Source organism: Alligator sinensis, unplaced genomic scaffold (assembly GCF_000455745.1).
Source record: "Alligator sinensis unplaced genomic scaffold, ASM45574v1 scaffold188_1, whole genome shotgun sequence".
Classification (NCBI taxonomy): Eukaryota; Metazoa; Chordata; order Crocodylia; family Alligatoridae; genus Alligator; species Alligator sinensis.
This window is the reverse complement of record NW_005841903.1, coordinates 2,146,806-2,170,473: the sequence shown is the minus strand read 5'-3', so window position 1 is coordinate 2,170,473 and position 23,668 is coordinate 2,146,806.

Sequence of the window (23,668 nt, the reverse complement as noted above, 5' to 3'; positions counted from 1 at the left end):
ACCACCTTTGTCCTGTCACTGAGGAGATCCTTCTGGAAACCCAGTGTGGCTTCCAACCATCCCAGGGCACTGAGGACATGGTTTTCATTGCCAGGCAGATCCAAGAAAAATGTCGGGAGCAAAATCAAGAACTGTTCCTTCCCTTCATTGACCTGACCAAGGCATTCCATTCCTTAAATTGTGAAGCTCTGTGGACCATCCTCCAACACCTTGGCTGCCCGCCAAAGTTTGTCACCATGCCAAGGCTCCTGCATGATGATATGACTGCCACTGTCCTGAGCAGAAGATCTGAAAACAACGCCTTCTGCATCTGAACCAGGGTCAAACAAGGTCGCATGATCACCCCCACCCTATTCACTATCTACCTGGCCATTATCATCCACCTCATCCGAGATGATCTGTCATCCGGTGTCAGTATCCAGCATTGACTGGATGGGAAGCTTTTTCAATCTTGGGCACTTCCAGGAAAAAAACAAAACTCACCACCAAGGACATCCACAACCTTCAGCTTGCAGACAATTGCTGCTTGATGGCTCACTCTGCACATGATGTCAGAGTGAGCAGATCACTCTTAGATCTTTTCAACACTTTGTATAAGACCCTTGGCCTGTCCTTGAATGTCACCAAGATGAAGGTTCTCCACCAACCCTCCCCAGGCCAGCTGACATAGATGGGGAGGCTCTGGAGTACATGGAGCACTTTCTGTATCTCAGCAGCCACCTCTCTCAACAAGCTACCATCAGTGAAGATGTCCGGTACCAGATCAACTACACCAGTGCCACCTTCTTCAAGCTGCGACTATGTGTCTTCAAAAATAGAGGAAGTCCACAAAGGTCCTGGTCTACAAGACTGTTGTGCTGACCACTCTCCTCTACTGCAGTGAAACCTGAACCATCTACTGATGCCACACTAAGACCCTCGAGTGCTTTCACCAGTGGTGCTTGCGTCGAATCCTAGGGATCAAATGGGAGGACCGCTGGACCAGTGCGAGTGTCCTCCCTGAACCTGTGTCCACCAGCATCAAAGCATTGCTCTTAAGGAATGAACTCCAATGGATGGGCCACTGCATCCGGAAGTCCAGGAACTGCCTCCCTCACCAGGTTCTCTTTTCCCAGCTCTTCATTGGCCAATGCTCAAAGGGTAGCCAAAGGAAATAGTACAAAGACACACTCAAGGTCAACCTCAAACACAGAGGCATTGACACCAATGGCTGGGAGGAGCAAGCGGTGTGGTCCCACCTGGTCCACCAAGGCGCGCTCCACTTCAAGGCCCAATGACTCAATACTGAAGCAGAATGACAGTGGTGGAGGAAGGAGAAGACCAACCTGGGGCTGCGAATCTCACTCCCCCGCACAACGATGGGCCCCATTGCTGAAGAATGTATCCAGAACCAGGCTCCTTAGTCACCTGAGGACCCATCAAGCATGACGAATGTCATCCTTAACTCCAAGGGACTACCGATGATGGATTGGCGCTGCATGTTGTGCATGAACCTGACCTGGCACCACATGCAGTACAGAGGGTCCTGGGTGGCATGTGGCATCCTGCCAGACCAGCTTGTATGCTGGTTCCAGGGCTGGTCTGAATCAGATCCCCATCTGCCTGTGCATGCCAGTGCCAGCTTGGTCTGGCCCTGTGCTGAGCGAGCCCCAAAAGACAACCAGCACATGCTGCATGCAGTTTACAGGAGTGGACATGTCACGCACACTGCACGTAGCACAGGAGCCAGCATGGAGTGCACACTGCATGTGGCATCTGGCAGGATCATCCCTATGCGCTGGCTCCAGTATGGCCCAGGATGGACCATGGAATGTTAGGAGTTGGTCCAAGATGCACAGGGTGGATCATAAGGCTCCATGGGCCATATCTAGCCATTGGACCTTATGTTTGACTGCTGCTATAAAGGAATGAGGCACTCTCTGGAATTGTTTTTCCAAGTTCAGGCCCAAACATGTAATTTTTCAGTAGGTACTGAGAATATCTAGAAGCCCCACAAAGGAATCAAAAAGGTCAAGAACATTTTGGCCAAATTTTGAGTCTGTCAAAATCTGAGATCACATATGCTTAACTGGCCACAGAGTTTCTATGTAAGCTGATTAACGTATCTCTAGCCTTAAATCTGGAAAATGTGGAGCAAATTTTTTTCAGCTTCCAACTGTATTTCTTCAACATTGTTCTTATGTTGCAAGAGATTACGCAAAAGTATTAACATGGAATTCACTATACTTCTAATCCACACTGAGGGCATCTTTATATGTTCTCCAGGGTGGAGTGGGGTGCACTTTAATTAGAGTGGCTCCAAGAGCCACTCTAAATAAAGAGCTTGCAGCGTCACATATATTCAGCACCCCACACTTCAAAACGGTGGCAGGGGCATTTTAACTAAAGCTCATGTGACAAGCTTTAGATAAAGTGCCCCCATCACTATTTTGAAGCATGGGGATGCTGAATACACATGAAATGGATGCTGCTGAAGCATGCTAATTAACATGTTCCAGCAGACTCAATTAATCGAGTCTGCTCCAACACGTGCTAATTGACACACGTCAGAGCAGATGTCCGGAACATGTATTGGTGCCCTGGGATTTTACTTTCTGTTTCTTGTTTCTGAGTTTAAGTCTCTTTAACGGTAAAAATAATTAATTATATCAAAACTCAAAGCAATAGTTTTCTCTACTTATCAGCTCACACTTATTTTTCCTAGGTTAAAGAATAGTTTCAAACTATATTCTGGGGAAATTCTCTTTTAGGGAATTCTTCAGGCAGAATCCTCCAGTGGGGTAAATTAAAATAACTCCATTGACTACATCACTGCATCTTTCATGACAAACAACTTCAAACCAAATTCTGTATACTCTACCACATGGATATTTTTCACTGATGTGAATGAAACTGCTTATGTACAACCAGGCCTACAATGTCATTAATCTAATTTGATTTGCTACAGTAGGGTTCAGATTTAGTTGAGGGACATGATATGCTCATAATTTGTGATGTTAAGAAGTTATTTCAAAGATAGCATTTGATGCATTTATTTGTAGTGAACTCATTGGGTCACTTTCTGACTTCAGTTACAGAAAGTCTGTACATATCAGTACAGTCTGTACATTACATATCAAGTCTGGGTATGCCAGGACCAATGAGATCAGCCTCTGGTTTCATTGTTTTCACAGAAGAGTTTACTTTAAAGGAAGGTTCAGTATCACCAAAACTTCATATTGGAAATTGCTACACTGGGTTGGCCCTGCCCTGGTATGCTTGTGGCCAGTGCCAGGTGTGGAATAAAAGAGGGGATTCAGGCTCAGAGTGGGAAAAACTTTAAATGCTGACTGAGCTTGGCTCCTGGTCAGACATCCTCTGAGAACCAAACCATGCAGATTTCCAAGTCAGTCAGGATGCCTGGGTAGTTTGTAGCATGGGGACCAGGAAGCTGCCCTACTGCCCTGTTACAGTCACTTAGTGTCATCAAATTTGCTCCCAGTCACCATTTACACATGCACTACTGTGTATCTACTGTGCAGTTAGTTTACTACTTGTATTTACAGGTAGTAGCTAACTGCTCAATAGACTAATATATTGCACAGTCTAGGCTTGGAAAATCTTCATTGTGATTGGTGGAGCACATCCACCAATCAGGTAATGCTGGGAAGGGACTTGTTCTGCCCCTGTTCAGTGGGGTGGGGGTGAGAGGAGAACCCCAGACCTGGTTGTAGCCTGCCGTTTGCAGCTCTGACAACACTCTGGGGCGGAGCCTCTGGAACTCTCCCATTGTACTCAGCCTTGGTGAGGCCGCAGCTGGAGTAGATTCATAGATTCATAGATGTTAGGGTCGGAAGGAACCTCAATAGATCATTGAGTCCAACCCCCTGCATAGGCAAGAAAGAGTGCTGGGTTTAGATGACCCCAGCTAGATGCCTATCTAACTTCCTCTTGAAGACCCCCAGGCATTCAAAGTGGGTGCTTGAACCGCCTCCAGTAGCAGTCTATTCCAAACCTTGGGGGCTCGGACAGTAAAGAAGTTCTTCCTTATGTCCAGCCTGAATCAGTTGCGGTGGAGTTCGTGACCGTTCAATCTTGTCATCCCTTGGGGCGCTCTGGTGAACAAATCCTGATGAGCACCCCTGATAAACTTATAGGTGGCCACCAGATCACCCCTGAGCCTGCGCTTTTCTAGGCTGAAGAGTCTCATTGCTCTCAGCCTCTCATCATAAGGTCTGTTTTCCTGACCTCTGATCATGCGCGTGGCTCTCATCTGCACTCTCTCAAGCTTCTTCACATCCTTTTTGAATTGTGGAGCCCAAAACTGGATTCAGAGCTTCCCAGGCCCCATGCACATGGGGACTGCCCTACACTTCCTACCGGACCCCAAACTAGCACCCTGGGTGAGTCTGGAGGCCCATCCCCCCCTGCCCCCCACCCAGCTGCTGCAGAGTGCCAGAGCAGGTTGAAGCAGCCTTGTACCAGGCTTCTCCCATTGGGAACAAATTTGCTCCCCAGGAAGGCTTACTGCACAGTATTTTACTGCACAGTAAGCCTGTATAGCATTAATAGCATGTGTAGATGTACCCACTGTCAGTTCCTTAGCTATCATTGGGGAATAATAGAATTTATCTTTCTCACAGAGTGGTTTCAGGGTAAATGTACTGAATATCATGAGATGTTCACATAGGACTATAACAGATGCCATATATGAGTTTCTAAGATAAAATGAGACAGAACAAGCACTGGAAAATAAGTGCAAATACTTCCCTGTTTACCTGTCTTAGTAAGTTTCTCAGTAGCTTCCAAGCCTAGTCTTTAGCCTCTTTGCTCCACTTCTCTGGGGTTTCTCCTTGGGAGAGATAAAACTCCTTCACAGCTATGCTGAACATAGATCATCTATTGTCTGAAGATTCAACCTATTATCTCTATTGATTAATGATTTACTTTAGTTTTATGTATACCAGCATCCAAAAGCTAAATTTAAACCAAAAGATTTCAGACTTACAATAAGACATGGTGTCATCTTTGCTCTTGACATCTGTGTATCTCGGAGCTACATTTAGAGAGATGGTGAATGGGCTTTTTGCTACAAAAGAGGTAGCGTAAAGAATATTCAATTTTGTTACAGGAATTGATTTGTTTTATTATGGACAAACATCTGTAAAGATGTGCAAATGCATGCCCATTACTGGAAAAGCCCACTGTAATATGAACGCTTACAACAGGGCATGTACCTTGTTACTTCGGGTTTTTAAAGGACTCTCCATACCCTCTGTAAGACTTTTTGTCTTATTTCAGTTTGGCTGACATAAATATTACTTACACTAAAATTCTTAATGTGAGATGCTCTATAAAGAAATTGTTTCATTTAATAACATTCATTGTATTAGTTCTCCCTAAAGTAATCACTTTGATGAGAACACACTCTGTGTTCCTTTATTTGATCTGGGAATAAAATTATCATGTCTTCACTTTAGAATCTTTTTTTTTTCCTAGAATAAATAAACATGAAGCTGTCACTGCAGAGTAGGCGCTGTTATAAACCTTTTGATTTTCATGATGAGAGAATTTTCCTGCACAACAATTCCTTTAAAGTATGCTAGAAGCATTATATTTTCTTGTTTTTTATTTGTTTCCCATGTATGTTTGTGGGTAGCAACAGACAGAAGACCCTCCTGTCCCCAGTAGAGGAGCTGTCATCAAGTTCCCTTCCTTCCTGTTGAACTGGTCAAACTATTCATTAAAAAGGAATTATGAGATACAAACCTTAGTATCAGTAGGCCCATCTCCACATGCTCTTTACTGCGAAGTATACCAATTAGCTACAAAGTAAAGTGTCACAGCCTACATGTGTGCCAGCATTAGGATGCAGTAAACCAATTAACTCCACAGTAAAATAGTACTGTCGGGGATAGTATCTTACAGTGGAGTCAATAAGTGTGATCAAACACACATGTAGATGGTGACTGCCAGGTGCAAATTGTACCTGGACAGCCCAACCAGCAGGGGGTCAGATCCCCAGCTCCTGCCAGCCACTCCACCACCTGATGCCACCACTTGAAGTCCAGAGCTGACCAGTCCAGGGTTGCTCTGCCTGGGCTCAAATTGCTACTGTCCCAGGTGCAAGTGTAGAAGATGCACCTGGGACCAGTATATTTCAGCTCAAATGTCTCTTGAGTTTATTGTGTCACATTAATTGTACATGTAGATGCATCCTCTATTAGTTTGCAGCAGCTATAAAAATCATCAGGTGGGATTTGGGCCCCTTGGAATTTCCAAAAAATATATAGACACCAACCCTGCAATGACTCACACATATGCTTAATTTGACTCGTTTCAAGTTGTCCTATCCACTTCAGTTGGACTACAAAACAAGCATATGTATAAATCTTTGCAAGACTGGGAACTCTTCAAGGTAGCAGCAGGGGGTGAGTTTAGGTTTTGAACTCAGATGCTCCAGTGATAGTCGGAACATTGAAATAATCAAAAAGGAAGTTGTTCATGTGTGAATCATTTCCTGGGGGATGATGCTTTATACTAACGTGCACAATGATGATGAGAAGGAATATCATGTACAGTAGTTTTGTGGACTAATAGAGCAGCCACCATCTGCTCAGCCATTGGCTACACACAACCTTGTCACACCTTGTTTTATAGGGGAAGGAAGGAAGCTTGAGAATAATACTAATAACTGGCATTAATATAGAGTCTCATCTGGAGGACAGAGCCCCAAAACCTTGTTGTCATATATTGGCCAGTTCTCTAGCTAGATTGCATAGAGGGAATCTTTGGGTATCCTAGAGATACCCAAGACATTGTGCTGACACCGTCAGCTTTCATCACAGAATGCATAGTTAAGAAAATGGCTACTGCATCTGTAGATGCTGGTGATCCTGGAATGTAGTTACTTTTAGAAGTGCTCATTTAAATGGTACAAGACCTAGGAAAAGGCAGTGAATATTAATACCACACTCAGGTTCACTGTGAAAGAAATGTATCTACCGTACGCAGAATATTTTTGCCAGCATCAGAATAGTGATACCAGAGAGAGAGGTCAGCTGGGGATCTCAGCTTAACATTATAACCGAAGGCCAATAAGAAGTGCCACATTGCAACCATCTTCCTACAGTCATGGAATTAAAAGACTGAAAAAATTAACTGGCTTTCACACAGCATTTAAAATGTCCCAATGTATTGTACAGCAAGCCATGCACTGCAGTAGGAAAATATAACTGGCCCCTCCCTCCCTCCCTCCCCTGTATTTACTTATTGCAAAAGCACTATAAAGTTATCAGCTATAAATATTGCATGCTTTAATTCTTTCAGAACCTCAGTAAGAAAGATTGATATGCATATTTTCTGAAAGATCAAACTGGAAACCATATAAGGGATCCCAAGGTTGATAGGAAAGTTTTTACTGTATTTACTCAAATGTAAATTTACAGAATTTACAACAATCCCCTCCAATAATTATATCCTGTACATGAAAAATTATAGATTTTTTATAATTTTCCATATATAGAATCTGATTACAGGAGGATCATCTTAAATTCGTCCCCCCCAACCATTGCAGTGGAGCAGATGGTGGGGGAATCAAGTGGCTTGCCCTCTGTCCCTTGTCCTCTGGTGCCTGTCCACCCATGCCTGCATGCCCTGGTGCTTGCTTCTCCTATGGTGCCTCCTCGCCGGCATTTTTCACAATGCCTGCCCTTTTCTTGCTGCCTCTTCCCCGCCTACTGCCTGCTCTTCTTCACTCCCCCCTCCAAATGCTTACCCTCTGGCTCCGGCATGGCTCCAGTCCCAGCCTGGCCACTTAGCAGCTGTTGCAGTGCCAGAGCTGGGTCCTTAAGCCAGGGTCAGAGTCACTGCAGGCTGGAGTGGGACCAGAGCTAGAGGGTAAGCAGTAGCAGCAGTGTGTGGGGGGGGCGAGGGAACAGAGGCAGAGGGGAAGGTAGATGTGGGGCAGAGGAAGCCGGGCAGCATGTGGCAGGAGGCAGAGGTAGTGAGGGGACAGGGTATGGGAACCTTCTAAACTCTCCTGCCACGTCTTGCTGGTAAACACAATAAATAGGGAGGCTGCCCTCGAGTTACAGCTCAGTCGTGGTCCTGATGGACCCTCTTAAACCCTGTGGGTTATTGGACCCCTTGACGAGCCCCACTCTTGGTAGGTGACTCACAGGACACCCGAAGCCTTATGGGCTAGATGGGTGACTCCAAAACCTCCCCTTTACTATGTCCCAAGCCTCGCAGGTGGTAATTAAACATTGTCCCTTTTTATGAGGCCTCCATCTAGCTCAGCCTCCTGTCATCACTAGGCCCTGGGCCCTTGTAGCTGTGCCTTCTGGCACTGGGGTCTCCACAGCCTTATTGCTGCACCCTCTGGTGCTGGACTCTCTGCAGCCTTATCACTGCACCCTCTGGTGCTGGGCTGTCCACAGCCCTGTCACTGCACCCTCTGGCACTGGGGGTCTACATGGTAGTGTGCCCAATGAGGCCTCCTCCTCTGCAATAGCCTCAGTCCGGTCCACTGGAGTACAAACAACAACCAAAATATGAGCCCCTGCGCTATAACATAATACAAACAGTGCAGGGTGCACTCTGTCTCTTTAAAAGAGGCAAACCTCTCCCAGAGCATTAAGTGCCTCGCAGTCCAGGGTACCTGATGAGTTCCTGGAGCCCCATTAGTCCTGTAAGCAGCATATCAGGTGGCCACAGTGTCTCTGGGCAGTTCTTCTCTGCAGGAGCTCCTTCCCCTTGTAGCTGCCAGGGAACTAACAGCCTCTAGTCCCAGCCCTGGGGCTTATCTGTGCCCAGGGCCCTGCCTTCTTCCAGTCAACTGACTGGGTACAGGTGCAGGCTAATTCTCTCATTATCCTGCTGCCTTAGCAACCTGCATTTGTGGGGGTTCTGTCTGGCTGCTAGCACCCTCTCTCTAGGCAGTTTCTGCCCTTAAAGGAGCAAGCACACCTTAGTGCCCTGCGACAACCTTTAACTGAGATGTGTGGTTCCTGAGCTCTGACCCTAAGCCCAGGTCGGGGCAGGAGTTGGAGCTACAGCAGTCCCCTCTTCCATGTCCTCCCCAACTCATTTGTAATTGGAGGGACTTCATCTTGGATTTGAATAAATACAGTAAATGAAACAATTATTTCCAGCTCTCCTTCTAAAATAGCTTTGTGACATCTAGGACACTCTTACCATTCTAGTCTAAGTAGGCATTGCTAGGTTTGATGTACGTATGTATGTATGTTATTTACAAACCTGCTTGAAATGTGTTGCTTGAGTCAATATAACTTCTGAAAACATATCCACACTACAAGAAATTACTGTCACCACTGGCATACTTGTTTGATGACACTTACAAGGAAGCCAGTGACTTAAAAGAGAAACAGCTGTGATTAACTGTGTTAGTCTGAAGTCAAGTAGAAGGTAAGGAAAGGCACCTTGGATGCCTGGCAGATGTTACGTTTGACATTACATTTGTCCTGTGTTATGTGCAAGCATTGTGTGACAAATGATCACATGCAAACTGGCCATGTGTAAAATTATTGCAGGCTATTTCCACGCTACAAGGAAGTATGAGCTACAAGTTCAATGAGCAACTTCTTTCTGGCTAATCTGCCATTTTTATCTAAGGATCAATTGTTTTAATACCTAGCATGTTACATTTTGTCATGTGTTATTCCCATATAACATGTAACAAATGTAGCATCTGTTTAGGTTAGAGATCAGAAGGCAATATTTTACAGTTAAGGTGGCCAAAATCTGGAACCAGCTTCCCAGGGAAGTGGTCCTCACCCCTACCTTGGGCAAATTCAAGAGGAGGTTGGATGATCACCTGTCTGGGGTCTTGTGAACCCAGCATTCATTCCTGCCTGCGGCAGGAGGTCAGGCTAGATGATCTGTTCAGGTCCCTCCTGACCCTAGCTACTATGAAACTATGAAGCCAGTTTGCAAGTGGACAGATGTTCGGCACCCACCTGCAGTGGCTCAAGCCAGAAGCCCGTGGGTACTACAGCAGCCCTCCCTTCCACAGGAAAGCTGAGCTGAGGTGGGGGGGAGGGCATGACCAGGCAGGCCCAACCCAGCGGCTCCCCAACAACTGGGATTCCTGGCACACCCCCAGAGGGGAACTATTCCCCCTCCTCCCTCTCCCCCGCCACCCCAGGGCTGGGAGGGGAGCCCTGTTCAGCACTGGGGGGGTCTTCTCCCTCCTCTTCCCTGCCCCCCTCCATGGTGGGTTACAGAGGGGGGCTCTGAAAGGCCGCCTGGCCCCAGAGGGGGACTCTTCTTCCTTCTTCTCCCTCATCACTGTGGGCTGGGGAGGGGGGCTCTATGGAATGCTGCCCAGTCCCAGAGGGGGACTCTTCCCCCACTTCTTGCCTCCAGGGCATGGGGAAGCTCTGTTCCATGCTGGGGAGAACTCGTCCCTCTCCTCCTCCTCCTCCCCCCAGAGGGGCAGCAGGAGCATGGAGATCAGCTGGGCAGGGTGTGGGTGTGTGCGGTGTGAGGGAGGGTGGGGATGTAAGGACCCCCACAGACTCCTCCCATGGTGTGCAGCCCCCACTGCATGGAAGCAGCAACAGGAGGGAGGTCAGGGCGCTCATGCCCAGCACAGGCATGACTTCAGCCAATGGTGCACAGGAGGAGGAAGTGGAGCCTGCCTTATCCCCAGGGCTCTGCTCCCTGAGCCTGCAGCCACAGCACTCAGAGCAGGGGAAGCCCCACACTGGAGCCAGCTGCTTCCCCCTTCTTTCTACTGTGCAGGTCCCTGCACTTTACTGGATGTGGAGGGAGCCCCACCCCTGCTTTCCCTCAGAGTCCAGCACAGGGCTTCCCCTCTGTGAGTGCAGATCTGTAGGCACACAGCATGGGGACCTGGGGATAGAAGGGGCTGGGCAGCCTACACAGGGCTGCGCTTCTCACCCCCCGTGCAGCACTGGGTGCCTCTATCACAGGGCCTCCAAGCTGCATGCTTGCAGCTCCATGCTCACAGACAGGAAGACCCACGCTGGACGTTGCGGGGAAGCAAGGGGCAGGACTCCCTCCACTCCTGGCAGAGTGCAGGGATCTGCACCACGGGGAGTGGGGGAAGCAGCTGGCACCAACGTGGGGCTTCCCCCACTGTGAGTGCTGGAACTGCAGTCTCAGGGAGCAGAGCCCTGGGGATAAGGCAGGCTCTGCTTCCTCCCCCTGTGCAGCACAGGCCAGAGCCACACCTGCACCAGGCACAAGTGCCCTGACCACCCTGCCTGCTGCTGCTGCCAGGCAGTGGGAGCTGCATGCCATGGGGGGAGTGTGTGTGGGTCCCTACACCCCCTACTCTTCCTCACACCCCATACATGCACACCCTGTCCAGCTGAACTCTGTGCTCCTGCTGCCTCTCTGGGGGGAGGAAGAGGAGGAGGAAAAGTTCCCCCCAGTATGAAACAGAGCCTTCCCCTTCCCCCAAACCCTGCTCTGGGGCCAGGCAGCATCTCATGGAGCTCCCCCTCCCCCCTCCCCAGCCTTACAGTGGCAGGGAGGGAAGGAGAAGAGGAGGAAGAATCCCCATCCAGCTCCTCACAGAGTCCCCCTCCCCACCCTGGAGGAGGAGGAGGAGGGGGAGGATTCCCCCCAGCATGGAACAGAACCCCCTCCTCACCCTGCAGGACAGCCAACCCACCATGGCCCCATTAAGGTGAAGGGGGCAGGGTGAAGGGTTATTTCCTCTTTCCATCCCTTCCCTGCAGCCAGGGTCTGCTAGCTCCAGGGGCCACTGCTGCAGCCCCCTCTCCTCTGCTCCCCAGCAGGCAGGCTGACCCCAGCTGCAGTGGGGAAAGAGGGGAAAGAGGGAAAGATTAACCCCCTTCCTGCCCACTTTGCCTTAATGGGGCCATGGCAGCTGGTGTCTAAGCTAGGGCCGGTCCCTGCTCTAGCTGGAGAGCAGAGGGTGGGGTCAGCCCTGCGGCTGGAGCAGAGAGCCCCACCCAGCCCAAAGAGAATGCCGGGATGCTGGGGGAGCCTGATTTATCTTAAACCAGCAAGGGGTCTGGGACAGACATTACATAAACCGGTTTGAGCCTAATCTGTTAAGTCTGAAACTACGTTCAAACAGGTTTATCTCAAATCGGTATTGGCCATTTTGAAACTGGTTTACGTGCATTGAATGTCTGTTCTCTTACAGGTTTAAACCAGTTTCTGATCACTTAAACCAGTTTATGTGTAATGTCTGTCCCTTACCCTGCTGAATGAGCTGACCAGGCACAATTTACATCCACAGTCAGCATCTACACATATGTTTAATTGCAGTTAATTACCCCAGCATAAAATAATACTGTTCCCAATGGCAGCATTAATTAGTTTGCTGTGACCCAGTTGCATCATGCATGTGGTCTAATGGCATCACACACAGCTAATTAGTCTACTACACAGTTAAGCTCATATGTAGACACGGTCCTTTTGTTGTAATTTGGAAATATTTTTACTCTGCTTTAAAAAAATGACCAATACTAGAGTTCTTATTCAATGGGTTTCTTATGTTCCTTAAAAATATCCTGGTTGTTTGATTGGTTTTATTTTTACCTATTTTACCAGTTACTGTGAAAGATTAGGAAGCTTCCTGCTAATGCACTCCACTCTCTAGGATGTGCTTCCTCTCTAGGATGTGCTTCCTGCTAATGCACTCCACTCTCTGTCACTAGGTGGCACTGCAGGGTAATATTGTTTTGACCTAATGCAAATATAATAACCTTTTGTAATAACTTAGAATATAACACATTCATAGTTGTCAGGGTTTTTTAACCTTACAATTGTTCTGGCTTTAGGGTGCTTTTTCAAGTTCTTTTATCTTCTTAATGTGCGTCTATCTTAAGTGTAAATATGCTAGAGATCAGATTCTGTGCAATTTCAGAATGAAAAAAATGCAGCATAAACTGAGGGAAAGGACTTGAAAAGGACAATTCATCAGCCAATCAAAATCTCTTTATTTGCATTCAATAGATAAGAAGATTCTATGACTTACAACTGGGATGCCCTGTGGAAGGACATTTTTCAAGGTCTGGATGATTTTACATAAGCAACCTCATACTGCAAAGGAGACTGAAGAAAACCTTAAGACATTGGATTTGGGAGCATCAGGATTGTATGATGTCATTACAAGGAGATGACCACTACAATGCTATTATAATTATGTAAGTACTTTTATATGGGTATACAGAAGGACATCTGCACTAGGGATTGTACTTCCTGAGTAATATTTTATTCTAAAATGACATAATTATAGTGGTACAAAATCTAAGTAAATTGCCAGTCCCAATGAAGTCCAAGGCAAATGCAGGAAAGCCAGGATGTGAATGTTTACCAGCCCTAAGTTACTCAGTAAAATAAATGGCACAAAGGGCTTATGTATATTATTTCCCTTTCAGCACACAAATAATAATATTTATCATTAAACCAGTGTGGATCCTGTTCCAGACCTGTGTAATGTGTCTGCAGTGCATGTAATGCATGTAATGTAAAGTTTCTGGTATCAGTATACCATAGTTTCTTGCATACCACAAACCCCAAATACAGAATGATAAGCCATTAAGTCAATTGATTCCTTCAGCTGCCTGAATAAAAATGCCACTAGTTCTGCTGGGTTGAGCAGGAATCAAAGTGGGGTGCTTCTATTCCAGGCAAAAAATCAGCTTCTCTGCTTAAAACACTCACCCCAATTTTATAGGGTTGATTTTTGGGAAAAGGTGTGTGTGGTATGTGAGTAAATATGGTATATTATTTCTTTATACATATGTTGATAAGTTATAACGATATACACACATTTATGCTCATATATCTGCTTCCAGTGGATCGCTGGATCGCTTTAATTATACTAATATAATTAAAGTTATGCAACTTTCCTATGTGGACATGGCCCTAGGAAACTCCTTTGTCCTTTCCACCTATTACGTCTCAATCAAGAGAGTGTCATTAAATAAGGCCTATGCAGACTGAGAAAGGGGTGGAGTCACCAAAAAACTAAATGTATTATATCTATTCTGACTGCAAACTTTCTGTTGTAAATTATAAAAAACTCCTTCTTCCCCTGGCAACATCAAGCTAAAGAGGAGAATAACTCCCTTTCCATGTTTCCTTTGTGTTTTTGATCCCCCAGAGTGAGGTATATCTCCTGAAGAAAAGGCTATAATAGATTGATAGATGTGTTAAGATCAGTTTACACATGAAAGGGTAATTGATCCCCAACCTTCTGTAGACAACCATTTATTGTGTGTGTTGTGCAGTTTCAGAGTAAATCGGAATTACTAGTTGCATCACAAAAAAAACCGAGAAAAAAGGAAGCTCATCTCCTCTTTCTTCAGACTTGGAAAATGCATTGTATAAAAAAAGGGTGCTAACTGACAACATGTTTTAACTGACATGGTGATAAATATGACTAAGCACCAATGTTTTCTTCACTGAGTATACTCTCATCTCCAAGAATTTGGAGAGATTCCCACTGGCCTCTGTAAGACTTGGCTTGGACTCTAAGAATTAGTTGGTGCCAGGACTAGTAAATAGCCTCTGGGGATGGTGCTAGTGCTACCACTGAGGTATTTACTTATGCAATAAGTTGTTGGCTGGTGTGGAAATGAGGCATCATAACCACAGCTCCCAGCATGCACATCTCAGGGCCATTCATTCTTTGTCATAAACCCCTTGGAAGGATGAGTGAGTCGAAAGGGGAAGGCCTGCTATTCATGATCCTGTAAAGGTTGGGTGGACTCTTGCCACCAAGTATTTAATCACAAAATCCTCATCCTAATTTCTTCCCATTTGGGGAACCAGGATGAAGAATCTTGTCTTAACGTTCAAGGGCTCTGTAATGGCTGCTGGTGACATCTGAAAGTAGGCAGACAGAACTGCAATGTGGAAGTACTGGCTACAGCTGACTGATAGTGCCAAGTAGAGTTCATACTTTATCTGACTCAAAGCAAATCTAACAAAAAGACTATGCTGCCCACCACACTGAGAAGCCTTCAGTGCTGCTCTGTAGACTTTACCTTAACCATTCTTACTGTTCCCAGCTGTTACACCAAGTTAGTATTCAGCTGAGTGTTTGCTCTAATTGAGCCCCTATGTATTTACAGGCTAATAGCTCATTAGATATTAGCATTTGATGAGCTATTCCTGTGTTCTGAAATAACGGGTGAATGAGGTGACTGTGGGAGAGGAAGAATAATTCTTCTGGTCTTAATTTAATTTTGAATGCACCCTGTCCAAACTCTCACTTTGATTTGAAAGGGAAGGATAGAATGGTAAATACTTACATTTCAATGGCCAGATGAAAATATATATCCTCCTTCCTTTGCCAGAATCCAGCACCTAATGTTACATGAAACCAAAATAAAAATGAAAGGGCTTTGATAGTGACACAGTGCTTTACCTTCATGTGCCCTTTATTATCAGCACTTACAGACACTTGAAGGAGAAGAGAAGCCCTGCAAAATCTGCTGCTTTTCACATTTTGTAATGATTGTTTTCTAATTCATTTCCTGTTTTCTTGCTGGCGGTCCTGATCACAGGCAGGACTCCAGTAAAAAATGGCTTAATGTCTATGCCAGCTTTGTTTTAACTCTTCTTAGTACTCTTTCAACAGGTCAGGGCTGTAGCTATTACCTTGCTTGCACATCATTTAAGCAAATACTGATTTGAGGCTGTGCCCGCCTCTGCTCCAAAAGGCGCTCTCGGGCAACTCTTGCGTGGGTGGCTAACCGGATCTGCCCTGCTCTCGCTGGGGAGTCCCCGGAACTCGCCGACCGCGGTCGCGGCTGGGCCCGCAGCAGGGGGGTCCCCCTCTCTACGGCCTCCAGCGCCAAAGCGCCCCTGGGCGGGCTCTCACGGGGCTTTGACCTCCCCTACACCCCGGCCAACACCACCTTTGGTCGCGGACCTTCTGTTCCTTGTCCCCGGACGAGGACTGGGCGTCGAGGGCCCTCTTTGCCCTTGCAGCCTTCTCTCCCGACGCCCCACCGGTGTATCTGCCTGGGCTCCCCCGGTTCCCTCACCGGGATTCCCTCCGGCTCTATGCCGGTTCCCTCACCGGAGTTTCTGCCGGCTCTATGCCGGTTCCCTCACCGGAGTTTCTGCCGGCTCTATGCCGGTTCCCTCACCGGAGTTTCTGCCGGCTCTATCCCGGTTCCCTCACCGGAGTTTCTGCCGGCTCTATGCCGGTTCCCTCACCGGAGTTTCTGCCGGCTCTATGCCGGTTCCCTCACCGGAGTTTCTGCCGGCTCTATGCCGGTTCCCTCACCGGAGTTTCTGCCGGCTCTATGCCGGTTCCCTCACCGGAGTTTCTGCCGGCTCTATGCCGGTTCCCTCACCGGAGTTTCTGCCGGCTCTATGCCGGTTCCCTCACCGGAGTTTCTGCCGGCTCTATGCCGGTTCTCTTCCTCGGCACTGCGGCTCTCCCAGCCTCCGTTGCTCCCGGCGCTGCTGCAGCCTATTCGGCCCATGGCAAAGGCCCCTTGCGGGTGCCCGGTTCCACTCCCGGGCTTCCCCCCGGGCTTCACGTCCTCCCGCAGCGCGCCCCCTCTGCCTTCGGGGCCATGTTTTATTTCCGCTGAGCGGCGCCTCTCTCTGACGTCACTCCGCCCCAGCCGTATGAAAGCGCGGCTAACGAGCCGCGCGAGTGGTTCCCCGGCCTGCACGCTGCCACTGCTCCCACCTCCTGCGAAGCATAAGCGAGTATTTCCTCTGGCTCTGGGCCGGGGTCTCCCTCTAGTCCCGTTGTCCCTGGGACAGAGGCCAACACAATTTAATAGTGCCGGAACAAGAAGCAGGTAACTACTGGTGTTGTAAGCACTAGGGCCGTGTATAGACAAAACGAGGGGCGTGTGTGCAAGACACTTTAAAATAGACTAAATGCTTGTGCACCACTTTAATGGTATTGGTGTTTGCACGCCTCGGTGGCATATTGTGCAGTAATTTCAGCCGCTGCAGGAAATTCGGCAGCATAATGCGCCTTAAATGACTTGGGGCACAGCAAATTAAAACGCCTCCAAAGAGTTTTAGTTTGCTGCCGCTACAGCTGTGGAGCAAAGAACTGGGGTCTGTGCAGCTCCACAGCTCTACAGGAAGCCCTTCAGGCAGCCTGGCAGCACCCGGGAAGACAGGCTCTGCCCAAGAAAAGTGGCAAGCCTGATTTTTTTTTTTTTTTCCCCCTGGAGCCTGCCTGCCTGCCTGAGCTGCACAGGGGCCTGGTGCTTCCCTCTGTGGCTGAGGCGCCCCCCAGGACTGCCCAAGCTGGGTGCCTGTGGGCGGGTGCCACCTGGTGGGGGGCCACCGCTGCCACAGAGAGAAGCACCAGTGCCCCCACAGCCCAGAGATCGCTCCACCTGCCGGCAGATCACCCTCCTCTCCCCACCACTGAGACACAAGTAAGTCATCAGGGTGTGTGCACGACACGGGGGTTTAATCGGCCCTAAATTGAAGAGGTGTTTTAAAAACTCACCACTTCAATTTAGGGCCCCCGTTTTGTCTACACATGCCCTAGAGGTGCTTAGACCTATCTTTTTCTAATGATTTCCTGCAGTGCCTGGTTGCCTGATCAAAATTAAACAAACACATTGCAGAGGGAGGAAGAAAGGTGTGTTTTTCTACTAAAATAGTTGTTGTCAACCATCTGTGTGCCACCTGGTACCCTTAACTAAAATTTTCCCTTCCTCCCAGCTGTTGCTTGCCTTGTTATGCATCTGTTGATTGCCACCCTCTTATTCAGTGATGGTTGCCTTTTAGTGGTATCATTTGTACAGCACCATACCAAACCCTGAACTCTGAATTTACATTTTATTTAATCTAAACTTCCATTGCAGTTTACCTAAAGTCTCAGAAAAAAGTGACCACAGACCTCAAAATTTGTTCCACGATGTGCACAGTGATCCTGGGATCCTAGAGAATGCTCATATGTTTATAATATGTATCCTGCAAAATCATTCCCCTGCTCCTTTGCTACCCAGTCAAAAAGGACACCCTCTATTAATATTGGGCAATTGTAAAAATGTCATGATTAGTAAATAGAAAAGATCAAAGGCTACTGAATATCAGACTTCCAGCTCCCTCTCCTGGTAGAGCACTGTAGTGGTAGATAAATTGAGGGACTGTATGTTTATTCCACCCCATGCACAATCAAGCAAGCTAGAATTTAGAACAGAATCACAAGGAGCTAATATGGAAAGAGGCTGTTCCATCAGTGAATAGTAGCTTCTCTCAGTAAGGAATCTAGTGGTAATAATGCAGACATAGCTCAACCGGCAGATTAATACAGGATTAGCAAAGGCAAAATCTATTCTAGTGAGGAACATCTGTGACATAGCTTTAGTTGCATAAAAAATATTTACTTGAGCACAGATAAAACTTTATTGCTGTGCATTATCTGCTGTCCTTAAGGTTGGGGTAGTTCAATTTATTCTCTAATACTTTTATACTAGACTAACTCCTATGTGTAACTAACTGTGCTGTAGTTCCAGTCCTATACCACAAGCCTTTCACTATTTTCTGAATGTTTTCTACACATTCAGCTCTAAAGAACTTTTTCTCAAGCTTTAACACAGCATTTGTGGAATATGCATCCATCAAGCTATATATAATGTTATCTTGAGAACATCTAATGTAGAACATGCTAATCATTATTCATCTTCAGTCCTGTAGAACCATTATGTTACACTTCCATATATGTTACACTTCCACACTGACCCTGGATTCTGAAGAGCATCCATTGCATTTCTGTATATTGAAGCACTCAGTGCCATTCGTAACTTCTAAAGAATATCTATGATATCATGAAATGCAGGTTCTGACAACTGTAATCTTGGGTGAGGACTAACCCAAGGATTTCCTGAACTAAAAGCACATGCGGTTACAGCTTGAGCTAAAGAATTATCTCCTGCAACTGTGAGCTGTAGCAGACTTAACCCACTGTAGACTAGATATCTAAAGACATTAAGTAGTGAATTACAGCAGCACCTTCAGGAAGTCTTATAAGCTAAATACAGTCCCAGTGCTGTGATGGGATTCCATAGAAGTCGATGGAGTTACACCAGAGATGAATTTGGCTGCATATCTGGTAGTACTGTAAAACATTTAAATAGCTAGGCTCCCTGCCTAACATAGCTAAACCCCCTCATCCATCCACTCACTTAATGGTGACTTTCAAGACATTATTTCTAGTTTTTACTAATTGTTTGACCTTGTAGATCTTTGCTTCAGTGATTCTTTGTCCTTCAGCAGAGCTCTGATGTAAAAGTAACTGCTGGTTTCAACAGACACTGAATCCCACTTAGAAAGATGGATTTTATTAGAATTGTCCTGTTTCACATCTATTATTTTCATTTGGGAAGGTAGAAATTGGGCTTCCTTGTAAATCTCCAGATCTTTTAGCCTTGAGAATGGAAATGTTTTTTGAGCATTATTTGGTTTTAGATCAAGTATTCATAGGGGTGGGTTTTTTATAGAAATAAACTACAGACAGTTGTAAGCTCTAGTTTTGTAACATAGCCCACTATAAGACTTGCAGTTTTTGAAGAAACTTCCTATTTGTGACAGCTTTGGGTTTTTGGTGTGCCTTTTTTTCCCTCCCTTAGTTTGATGCTGCTGCATTTTGTTTCAGAGGAAAAAAGGACTATCCAGCAGTTAAAGCACAACCCTGGGATGTTAGAGAACTGTGTTTAATTTTCTCATAGGCCACAGACTTACTTTATTGCATCAGATGAGTCACTTAGGGTCAGGCCCTTGAAAGTATTCAGGTACCTAACTCTTATTTAATTTAAATGGGAGGTAGGCACCTAAGTATCTCTGTAGGTCTAGGCCTTAATTCTCTGTATTTCTTTATTACCATATGTAACATATGAACAATACTTTCCTACCACACATGGTTGTCTTGAGGATAAATTACTAAAAGCTGTGAAGCATTTTGCTGCTCCATTAATGGGGGATCCATAAGTAGTTAGATAAAGAATAGCATCTACATTTATAAATTATTTTTCTATTCTTTTTCAGTCAATTTGGAATAATCAAAACACCTTATCAGTTAGGAGCAATTGAGTACACTCTGGTGAATATTGTGTGCGAGTTTTCTAGTTTAGTCCTTGCCTCGTTAATTATATGGTTTCAATTTCTGAGAAGGAGGTCTCAGTGAGTGGGTCCAAAATGGAAACAAACAGACCAAGGCCCTGAAGTCTTATCAGGATCTGAATCTGATAGGTCTTTATGTGGCTTTTGGAGTCCAGACATTGGTGCAGAACTAAGACATAGATCATTAGAATTCTTCCTAGACCAGGGGGTGGGCCGAATTCTTCCTAGAGCAGAGGTGGGCCATTATTTCAGCTGGAGGGTTGATGAGGTGTCAAGGGTCGCAAAAGTATCTCTGCCCCTTGAGAAGTGTCCCACCCCCAGTCATCATCTTGTGACCAGAAGTCCGGCCCCCAGTCCCTGACTTTTGCCACTGGAAGTCTCTCACCTTGCCCAGGAAGTACTCCTGGGGGGGAGTTGTTTGTATATTGTGTGTAGAGGGGTAGGGGAGTGTGGTTTGGGAATATGTGGTTGGGGGTGTGTGGGGGTGCGTGGAGTATGGGCATGGTGCAGGTGGGGGTGTGGGGTTGTGTGTGTGAAGGGGGTGTATGTGGATGCGTGTGGGGGGTGTAGGGGTCTGTGGGGTGTGTGGGATGCATGATTGGGGTGTGGAATATATGAGACTGTTGGATGTATATGTGGGCATTAGGGCTGTGCGAAGCTTCAGTCGCTGATTCAATTTGGAGGAGATTTGGCCCAATTTGGCAGCCGAATCCCCAAATCCAAAGTATTTCTGGTCCACTTCTGGGTCCACCACCAAGCACACGGGGGCCACACACCCCCTCCCCCCGCTCCCCGCACGCTCCTGTGGGACTCCCCATCCACCCCACCATCTCAGCATTCACTAGCTGCACCTGGTACCTTGAGGTACGTAGAAAAAACATATAAATCTGTGTCTATGGCCAAATTGCTGATTTGCCAAATCAGAATCAAATCTTCAGGTTCGGCCAAATTGAATTGGAACAGTGATCCGAATCAGCAAATCAAATCACTGTCCCCCGAATTGGGCCAAATCCAAATCCAAATCGAATACAGCCTGCTTCACACACCCCTAGTGGGTATGGAAGGGGGTGGAATGTGTGAGGGGGTGAGTGGAGGGGAGGTATAGCTGTGGATGTGTGTGGGATGTGTGGGGGGTGTGGTTGAGCTATGGAGTGTGTGGGTATGGTGGGGTGGGGAGTGTAAAGGGGTGTGGGTGCATGTGTGGAGAGTTGTAGGTGGGGGGGTGTTGGTATATGTGTGGATGTGTGGGGGGGTGTAGGTGGGGTGTGTGGGTATGGTGGGGTGTGTGGAAGTGTTGGGTGTTTGTGTCGGTATGGTGGAGGATGTAGTGTGTGGTTGGGATGTGGGTGGGTTGAATGTGTGCATGTGGGGGGGCTTCCCCCCGCTTGCTGTTTGTGACATGACTGAGCCCATCCCCTCTGCAGGAGCAGGAGGGGAATCGGCACTGCCTGCCTGACTTAGTGTGCTGCAAATTGTGGGAAAGCAGCAACAGCCCTGCCCAGAAGCTGTGCCTGCTGACCAGGGCTGGTACCCTCCAGTTGGAAAGACTGGGAGTGCAGCTGGCACTGCCCCAGGTGGGAGTGAGTGGGACTCAGCCCCATGCAGAGTGCAGCAAGGACAGCCACCAATGGGGCTGGATACAATTAATTGGTGGATGCCCAGGCACCTGTGGGCCAGATGCAAGCAGCTGATGGGCCAGATGCGGCCCACAGGCCAGATTTTTCCCACCCCTATTCTACAGCCATCTTCAGGTATATTTTTGAGGAACTGGCTAGGGAAATGCCTCCACTTACTTTGAGAGAGATCTTCTTCTCCCCTTCATCTTTCTCTGTTAACTGTAGTTTTACTTTAGAGCAGAGGCATAACTAGTGGTTTTTGCACCCTGGCCAGAGATGGGGGTGTTATATAAGCACCTGAGAGCAGCTGGGGGTTCAGGAGGTGAGGATATTGGGGCAAGCACAGGAGTGACAGTGGCAGCTGCTGCTGTCAAGTCTGGCTCCCTGCATGTTGCTTCACTGGGGCTGGGACCAGAGCTGAGGCCAGTGAAGCTGCATAATGAATTTCATTAGGCTACAGATATGATCCATAAAACATATCATTATACAGCTAAATATTCTGATTTTAGAGAAGTTTGTGGAGTAAAGGAGCAAGGAGCTATTCTGCATAATAGTCAACATGCAATTATTGTTTGTTTTTTCCCTCCTGGGTTTCAGAAATGAGAATTATTGCAAAAAAGAGAGAGTGAAAGAAAAGATGGAGAAATAAACACAAGTACCTTCAAGGAAAAAAGGGACAAATATGTTCCTGGGTTGTGGAAATAGCTGTTCAAATTCACAGCAGGCTATAATATTGATTAAAGCAGAATTTATGTGTGTAATTGCAAATCCACTAGTTATATTTCCTGCTCAACTTTACATTATAGTACATAGTATTGTGTGTGTGTGTGTGTGTGTGTGTGTGTGTGTGTGTGTGCATTCACTCTGCATACCACACACATGGAGCTAAATGGAGCCAAATATAGGTCCATAATATATAAATTATGATAAAAATCCAAGGCCCTGATTCTGCAAACTTTTGCTCTCTTCCTTAATTAGACTCTGGACCTACATTTAGCTCCATGTGTGTGGTATGCAGAGTGAATGGGCTCCACTTTAATGCAGGGCTGTACTCATGAGAAGCTCAGAAGGATCATGGCCTCAAAATGCACATCTCCTGAAAGTACTAGCAGAATATTCAAACTGCTGTTAAATCTTCAGTATCTGATGTTTGCGTTTAAAATTACAATAATTTCTTTTGTTCTAGTTGTTTTATCTTTGAAATTTCTTAAAGATACTTTTAAAGAACTTTTTATGGCAATGCTTATGTTCTTTTCGTAAGATCATAAGTCAATATTAAGTCAGTGAACTGTGGAACACACCTTGGAATTAATCAGGAAACCATAAGCCATAATCCTTACCAACGTAACACCATTAAACTCAATGGAATTATGTCAGCAGAGAAGGTAAGGTGTTTACTTGAGTTTATTTACAATCTTCCTGTGTTTCATTGGACTCAGCAAATATTTTCAGCATATATTCAGGATGCTGAAATTCAGGGTGTTTTTCTTATCATGGTGCTTATTTTATATTCTTTTTTCTCACTTTGTGTGAGTTTTCCTTAGGTTGCATAAAGAAAATGATAACATCTAGGGCCCAAGCCTGGTCCCATTGAATCCAATGGCAATACCCATCTTCTGTGACTTCAGGATTTGGTTCTTGGTTCTGATCTCCCCTCTTCCTACCATAGCAACTACCAAGTAGGAATGAAAACACTTACTACTTTATAACTATCTAGAAAGACTTTATATTCCTAATCCCCTATCCAGCCAGCCAGCCAGATAAATAGTTTAAATATTATGAAATGGTTTGTGGTTTCATAGATCAGAAGAAAGCATGATTCAGTAAGGAAGAAAATTCTTGAACACTGAATAACCTGTAGCTAAACAATGGTGTCACTCCATCTCCCCGAGCATAATAACCAACACTCAATTACCTGGGATTGAGACTGGCTGCATATGCAGTTAATGTTGATACACATGATTAATACAGCCAGAGGAACAGGA